Source organism: Equus przewalskii, chromosome 26 (assembly GCF_037783145.1).
Source record: "Equus przewalskii isolate Varuska chromosome 26, EquPr2, whole genome shotgun sequence".
NCBI classification, from domain to species: domain Eukaryota; kingdom Metazoa; phylum Chordata; class Mammalia; order Perissodactyla; family Equidae; genus Equus; species Equus przewalskii.
In genome coordinates this window covers 25,830,083-25,839,188 of record NC_091856.1, presented here as the reverse complement: position 1 = coordinate 25,839,188, position 9,106 = coordinate 25,830,083, and positions in this window count along the sequence as shown.

Genomic DNA, 9,106 nt, shown 5'->3' with positions numbered 1-9,106 from the left:
ACAGAGGTCAAACCAGATGGTCTCCGAGAACAGGTCCAGCGTGGAGTGATTGAGCCCTCTCTGTGGCCAGGCTCTGTGACTGGTGCTGGAGATCCCGAGATGGATGCCATGAAGGAGAGGCCAGAGGCAAGACGGCAGACAGGTGCTAGTGCCATCCTCCAGGGTTAGGACCGCATCAGGAGGGTGGAGTAGAGGAGAGGAAGACAAGAGAAATGGTGGTTGACAAAGTGCCAGGGCTTGGGGGCTAATGGGCCCTGGAGCTTTAGGGAAAGAGAGGTGCTGAGGAGGACACCTAGGTTTCTGGCTTGATGCTGCTGATAATACCCAGGGAAGGAACCAGGGATGGGGAGCAGGCTGGGGTAGATGGCACTCGAATCTGGACTCATTGTGTTTGGTTCATCTCGGCGGTAGGGTCCAGCCTGCAGCTGGATACACAGAGGAGAGGTCCGGGCTAGCCCTCACCCCAGCCCTGGGAAAGGGCCCCAGCACACCTTTCCCTGCCCCTCTACTCCAAGCCTGCAGCCTCAACATCAAGGGGTTTTCCTAATCCTCAGGATGGTAACCTGCCACTCGTTGGGCAATGCCCAGCCCCAGTGTCCCCTGGGAAGCCTCCTCTGAAACACCTCCTGGTCTTTCTGTCCTCTGAGGAAACTCCTGCGCCATCCCTGGTCACCACAGGCAGCACAGTGGATTGTGTTGTCCCTCTTTCTCTCTTATTAGGTTTTGAGCATCTTGATCACTCTTGTATTCCTAGGGCCAAGTGCAAGATCTGGCATATAGATGTCCGGCAAATGCTGGTTGATTGAAGAAATGAATGTCTGTATGAGTGATTGAATGAATGAAAAATATAGACCTTCTATTAGTGAGTGAGGGTCCAGGGCCAGCCTCATTAAGGTGAATGCCACACCATCCAGCTGATGTGACAACCATCAGAAGTGTATCAGTGCCCTGCCTCAGTTTCCCTGTCTCCCCTAGCTGGGCCCATCGGCCAGCACCCCCAACACTCTCACAGGTCCAGCTCCACCCTAGGGCCTGAGCCCCTCCCAGCCAAGGCAGCAAGGACCTTCTTCCCTATACTCGATGGCTGACATGGGGTGGGTTTTCTCTCTCTGCATACTCCCACCCCTGGCTCCACACCAATCACATGCCCTCCTGGCAATCCTACCAGAGGCCCTAGTTAGGGCCTGGAATTTAATGCCCCTCAAAAGGTCTCAGCCTTGCTGGGTCTCACCCACTATTTGGAAATCCAGAGCTGACTCTCACCTGAATCACTCAGGGACCCAGCCCCACCCAGCCCCACCTCTGGAGGCAGCTTCACAGCCAGGCAGGAAAGCTCTGAAGTTAACCCAACATCTCTTCAAATCCCAGCCCCCGCCACTCCTGACCAGCTCTTGGTGTGACCTTAGGCAGCCAACTGCCCCTCTTGGGCCTCAGTTTCCCCATCTGTAAAATGAGGTTCACAATTCCATTCTTGTAAGAGTTATTGGGAGGACAAAATAAGGTCTATACAAGCATGCCCAGCCTCCAGTAGGAGCTCAGTGTTAATTCTCCACCTGCTCTCCCTTCCGTTCACTACCCAAGCAGAACGGTTTCATACAAAGTTCTCTTCCTCTTCCTCTTTCCCTACTCAGTACCAGGCTAGAGTTAGGCATTGGTGGTAATAACAATAATTGCTAAAATTTCAAGTATCTACTATGTGCCAGGCAAAGTGCTGTGCATTTTATATGCACTATCACATGTAATTTTCTCAACAGCCCTATAAAGTATTGCCACCTCCATTTTACAGAGAAAGAAACCAAGGTCTGCAGAGCTGAAGTGACTTACCTAAGGTTGCACAACTAAGATGGACAAGATTTCAAGGTCCAATCCCTTTGTTCTGATATGCCACGTACAGAGCCCCAGAATAGCCAGCCAGTGTTTGGAGTTAGTTAAGAGGAAACAGAAACGAACTGTGGTCAGCTAGGGGTGGGGTGGGGGGCCAATGTAAGCCACATAGTTCAGCTGACAAGCTAAGAACTGAGACTCACAAAATGTTTTTACATCTCTTTCTCATCGAAATCCTCACAACGGTTCCAAGAGGAAGGAAGGTATCATTATCTCTATTATGCAAAACAGGAAACTGAGGCTCAAAGATTTCCCTAGACCGTGCAGTGAGGAGGAAGAGGAGAAGGAGTTATGACCACCGCTGGAACACTGGCTATGTGGCAGACATTATACTAAGGGGTTTTGGTGCATCATCTCTTTTATTACTCATAACAGTTTCATGAGATAGATTCTCTTCTTGTCCCCATTTTTGTAAACAGGAAAACTGACCTGGTAAAGGCCATGGGCTAGTAGGTGGTAGAGCTGGAATCTGAGCCCTGGTCTGTTTCATGTCAACATCTACAAGCTTAACTTCTTGCTACACTCCATCCCTGGCTCTCTTGGATCCCAAACCCTGAATCTTGAAAACAAACACCCAAATTCTGCCAGAGGCAGGTCAAGAAGGCAGATAAACAAGCAGGACATTGGCAAGAAGAGAGTCCCCAGGCTCATCTGGAGAGTTTCCTCTGCAGGGTCTCCTGACCTACAGACCTCACCACTAGGCAGTTGACACCATCTGATTGGCACAGAATGGCCTAGTGGTCATGCCACTGGCATCCTCCCCCGCCTACCCCCACCAGCAGCGTAATCTGCAGAGCATGAGACATGGGTTTCTGGGATCTGGGGGCCCAGCTGCCTCTGACAGAGGAGGCGAAGCCAGGGAAAGAACCACTGTCTTGCTAAGGGACAATAGTTGCTCTAGAGGTTGCTGGGGCTGTAAAATGTCAGTCCCCGCGTCCCCCTCCTCCTCTACCACAGTTGAAGGAGGAGGAACTGTTTCCATGACCCTCCTCTGGTATGTGAAATACCCTCCTAACTCTGCTCGGAACCTTCAGTAGCTCCCACTGCCCCCTGACCTGAGCCTGACCTTCAAATCTCCTCATCCACTGAGCAGCAGGATGTCATAGAAAGAGCCCTGGAATGCCGGCCCAGAAGATCTTTTAGTAACACAACCCTTTGAACTCACTGTGTGACCTTGAACAAGTCACTCTCCCTCTTGGACCTCAGTTTCCCTACTTGTTAAATAAGTCTGTTGAATTAGGTGTGCCGGCAGTAGGGAGCAGGGTTTTGGAGTCAGGCAGATCTGGATTTGGAGCCCAGCTTCAATAGTCTAACTGTATGACTTGGAGCCAGTCATATGTCATCTCTGAGTCTCAGTTTCCTCATCTGAAAATAAGGGTAATAATAATATCTATTTCCTGGGACCATTGTGGGGATAAGACTACCACTCAGCTCAATTCCTGGCATCCAGGAGGCACTTGGAAAATGATTATTACTGCTGGAATTATCATAATTAATAATTATATAATTAATCCAATTCTGTCAGTGTGGTCCTAGAGGTGAAAACACTTGTACTAGACACCAAAAGAGAATGGTTGCAGACAAATGCTAGCCTAGTGCACCAGGAATGCAGTTGGCTCCATATATCAAGTCCCAAACATGGAAGCCTAAATGCAAGAAAATGAGGGGGAATTCTTCTCAAATGACAAGTCCAGAGGTCAGCAGCCCAGGCCTCTGCGGCTGCTCAACAATGCCATCAGGAGACCAGGCTCTCTCCATCTTTCTGCTCGATCACCCTCAGATGTGCGGCATCCTCGGGCCATTGTTTCAGGCAGGAAAAGGATAGGAAGCGAAGAGGCAGCCTCAGCAGAGTTCCACTACATCTCTTTCACCAGCACTGTGTCACGTGACCTCGCTTGGCTACAAAGCAGATTGGGAGATTGAGTTTGGGATTAAGCAGAAAAGAACAGGGAACTGGAAATGGAGATTGGGCCAGCCGACCTCCATTGTCTGCCAGACTCCGCAGAGTCTCTTTGTGGTGTGGGCTGTGGTTTTGATGTGTGGCTTCTCGGGAGAATCCAGGAACAAGTATATGCTACAGACTCCAGAGGTGAGCAGACTTTCCTTGTCCCAGGATAGGGTCTGAGAATTTCAAGACCACAGCGGGTCAGAGCTGGGAGCTCCCTACTGGAAGGTCCAATCCAGTCCCTCAGGTGACAGACTCAGAGTGAGGCAGAGACTTGCCCAAACAGGCCAGGATCTTTCCTCTGTGTCCCATGGCCTCTTGTAAAATGACCAACCTTGGAACAAGTCACATAGGAAAGAGTTGTGCCCCAACGCAAGGACATCTCCTCCTTCGAAAACATGCACCCAGTGAACTGAAAATTTAGGGGGCAAGAATTCGCATTTCCAAACAGCTCTTCAGTGCTCAGGCAAGCACCTTCAAAGTCTGCTTTCTCGAGCCTCTCAGATAGAACTGGACTGACTCATCACTCGTGGAATGTGTGTTCCTGCTTTAGGGTCTGATTAATAACTCACCGTCATTCAGCCACATACAGTTTAGAAAAACATTTTCCCTTACATCATCTTCTCTTTTGATCCATACAGCAATCTTTTAACGTAGGTGTTTTTAACCCCTGAATAAATTAGGATTACTTCCATTACAAATGACAGACAACCAATTCCAACTGATTTTGGCAAAAGAAGGCGAAGTGTTGGCTGCCAAGCTGAAAACTGGGAACAGGTATGGCAGCATCCAGGTGTCAAGTTCTCTCTCTCTCTGATGTTTTTTCCTCTTGCTGGCTTCACTCTGAGGCAGGTGGAGGGGCAGCTCCAGGCTTACAGCGTCCTGGTGCCCCAATCCCATAGGAAAAGAGCATGCCTCTCTCCTGGACACTTCTGATTGCTCTGGCTTAGCTCGTGTGCCCATTCCTGAACCAAATGCTGTGACCAGGAGGATGGAATGTCCTGATTCTGACTGACCAGTCCCAGACCGTGTGCCCAGGTGAACTGAGAGTGGGAGAGGAATGTTCCCCTAAAGAAAACTGGGTGCTGTTTTCAAAAGAAGATGGAAGGGACGCAGGGCAGGCAGAAACAATTGATATCACCCAGCGCTGCGTTTCTCCATTTGGCAGACAGGGAAACCACGGCTCAGAGAGGTGAAGTGGCTGTTGCCTCAAGCCTCGGGGCTGGTGGGAAGAGATGCTCTCTTGCCTCTGGCTGTGCTCCTGGATGGAGAGAAGAGGGATGAGAGGGCTCCTGACTGTCTGGAGCCTCACAGGCATCCAGAGCCTCCCCAAGAAGGAAGAAGAAGGGTCTGGAAGGATGCTTGAATCCGAAACTGCTGCCCCCCGTGCTTCCTGGTATTTGCCTGAGCAGGAAAGGATGCTCGTGTCTGTCGAACAACCAAGGCACATGCCAGATACTGCTGGGCACTTCACAGACAGTCTCTGCAACCATGTTTCTCGGAGGTGGAAGCTGAGGCTCAGAGTGGTGAAGCTGCTTGTCCAAGTCAAGCAGTCTTAGAGCGGCAGGGCTGGGATTCAATCCAGGTCTGGAATGACTCCAAACCCTGTGCAATTTTTTTGAATGGTTTCTCAATGGGGCGCTATTGACATTTTGTGTGGGATTACCCCACACAGAGCAGGAAGTTTAGCCGACTAATAGTAAGCTCAATCCTGGCAACAACCCAAAATTGCCCCATGCACTTCCCAGCTACCCGCTGCAGGAGGCTACCTCTGCCCCTGGATGAGAACCACAACACCACGCTGATCAAGTCTGATTCCTTTCTGTGGGTCCAGGGCCTGACATAGAGAAAGCACTTAGCAAATGTTTGACAAATGAATGAATGAGTGAAATACTCTAGAGTCAAACAGGACTAGACGCAAATCCCAGCTCTACGTATTACTCACTGGATGGCATTGAGCAAGTTATTTAACCCTCTGTGCCTCAGTTTCCTTATCTGTAAAATGGGACAATACTGGTACAATCCTCCTAGGGTTGGTACTGAGGACATTGACTGATGCTTAATAAACACTGTATCAGTGTTGCTTAAATAAATGAGCCAATAAATGAATGACTATCGTTTATACACACACACATACATAATCAGGAGTTTACAGTTTACTAACACTTTCATGTTTCTTTTCTCATTTGACCATCTCCATTACCCTGTAAGAGAACCTCACGCCCATTTTACAGATGAGGAAACTGAGGCTCAGAGAGGTGAAGTGACTTGGCTAGGGTCTTCTGGTTATTCAACTGCAGCTCCAGAATTTCAGACTCTGCCTTCTCTGCATTTTCCATCTCCTGCAAATAAACATTTTTAAGCCAAGAATTAATGAATGAAGGATCTGCAGGGATTCTGACCTCTCACAACCTGGTAAGGGAGGGACTGCCCTGATCCCACAGCTGGTAAAGAACCAATCTCCCCTCCATCCAACCCAGGGCTCTCTCCTGGAGCCACCCAGTGCTATGTGGGACGTATGTGTCAGTCACCAAGGGACTGGGGAGGGAGGAGGCGCAGCCATGCAGCCAGGACCACAGAACCACAAGAATTAACTGAGTGGTGAATGAGGACTGGTCAGCTGCCTGCCCACAGCTTCCCACTCTCTGAGAAGAGGAGCGCTGGCTCTGTGGGCACCCCAGAACTGCCAAACCTGAATCCCTGCCCGAGGTCACCCTCAGGATAGGAACTGGGTGTCTCCTTGGGGCATGCAGCACCCAACACACAGGAGTGACCTCACTGCTCTGTGATTCCTTTCAATTCCACCCCACCCATCCTGCAAATACTTGTGAGATGGCATCTTGGCCAACCTCCAGACAGGCTGCTGGAGACCTCTGCTCTCAAGGAGCTCTCAGACCATGCGGTGAGCCTCAGAGGAAAAGAACACAAAGGATGGAGAAGGAGTGCTGGGAACCTCCTTGCAAGCTCCCACCTGCCCAGATCCTTAGGAGGATCCCAATTCCCAAATGCTGGAGGCCCACAGGCCAGCGCCTGTCCCTGCTGCCTAGCTGAGCCTACAGGTTCCATGACCAGGCTTTGAGTAACATGTTCATCTCTGGGCTGCCCACTCCCTTAGCTTCTCACCTTTTCTCCGACCCTTCAATCCACCTTGTCTCTCCCAGCCCAACCTCCTCTGACCCTCACTCTCAGTCCCAGTATATCCCGCACCTCTGCTCTTGTTCCTCACTCCCTCTCACCTCCTTTGCTCATCCAAGCCCTTTAGAAGTTCCCTCGCTCTCTTGACATAAAGGAAAACATATGGACTTTAGAGACATACTGACCTGGGCTTACATCACACTAGCTGTGTCACCTTTGCCATGTTGCTTAAATTCCTTGGGCCACAGTTTCTCCATTATATAATGGAGGGATTTCGTGAGTGTTTAATAGACTGATGGATGTGAAAATACTTAGCATATAGTAGGTACTCAATAAATGCTACATTTCCTTTTCCTCAAAGGCTGCCTTCCAAGAATTGGGCTAAGAGACTACAAGAGGAAACCTCTGACCTTTGCTCACCTCTTTCATTCTCCTTAAAAGATCTTCATCCCAGGGGTTTGCCCAAACAGAACTCCTTTGCTGCAGGATTTAAGATTCTATGGGTTTACATATACACAACGGAGCATTATTCAGCCATAAAAAAAGAAGGAAATCCTGCCATTTGTGATAACATTGGGCATTATATATTATACATCGTATGATATATATACATATATATTATAATGTCCAACTGAGAGCATTACACTAAGTGAAATAAGTCAGACACAGAAGGACAAATACTATACGATTTCACTTATATGTGGAATCTAAAAACACTGAACACATAGAAAGGGTAGATTGGTGGTTGCCAGGGGCTGGGGGTTAAAGAAAATGGGTGATGGTGGTCAAAGTGGACAAACTTCCAACTCTGAGATGAGAAAGTTCTGAGGATCAAATATACAGCACGGGGACTATTGTTAATAGTACCATATCGTATACTTGAAAGTTGCTAAGAGAGCAGATCTTAAATGTTCTCAACACACACATAAACGGTAACTGTGAGGTAAGGGATGTGTTAACTAACGTTGTGGTAATCATTTTGCAATATGTATGTGTATCAAATCATCATGTTGTACACCTTAAACTTACACACTGTAACATGTCAAATACATTTTAATAAATTTGGGGAATAAAAAAGATTCTGTGGGATATTGATTCTCACCTGGAGCATGCTCTAGCTTGGGAGGCATCTAAGAATCTCCTTTAGGTATTTTTTCGAATTACACTCCCCTTCCACACACACACACACACACACACGTGAGCACATGCAAATGAGCAAATGAGATTCTAATATTCACTTCTTCCCATCACAAGATGCGAATCACAGCCATACTGAACCTCCATACCAGTGGAAGTGTAGAGTGGTAAAAAGACGGAGAAACACTGAAACAGATCATTTGTTTGCCAAACCATCTCCGACTCAAAGATCTGTTTAGATCTCAGCCTTGGACATCTCCCCTCAGCAGGTCTCTCCTTGTTGGTATCTCACTCCATCTTCCTTCCCTGGCAGCATAATTTGGATTATGCTGGATCTGGGCTCCTCCTTACTCCTGTCTTCTTGGAGTCTTATAGCTTTCTTACTCCAGAGCAACTCAACCTAATTAACTCAACTCAACCCACCTCAATCTTCCTAAATCCAACTCAAGTCAACCCAGCTTATTTCCACTCAACCTACTTAAATCCAACCTAACTCAATTCAATCAAACTCAACTCCACTTCATTCAACCCAACCCAACCTTTCTCAACACAACCCAACTCAGCTTAACTCTACTAAATTCAAGTCAAATCAGTTCAACTCAGCTCCGCTCCCAAATCCAACTCCAGTCAATCCAACAAAACTAAATTTTATTCAACCCAACCCACCCCAACATGACGTAACACAACTCCACTCCACCCCAACCAAACCAACTACGTTCAACATATTTCAACTCAACTAAACCCATCCTTGCCCAGCTCAGTTCTTCTCCTTTTGTATCTCCTCCTTCCATCCAACACTAAGTACCTGGAACCCTCCCCCCACTGCCAGATTCCCTATCATTCCCTAAATAGTGAGACACAGAGTTAATGCCTGAGCTAAAGAAAGATGGGGAAATTTTTCTTTGAACTTTCCACCTCCTTGCTTTTCTGCCAACCCTAACCACATCCCCCTAAAGGTAATAACCTTCATTCATCTCTCACTCCTCACCATTTACCCCTACCCTT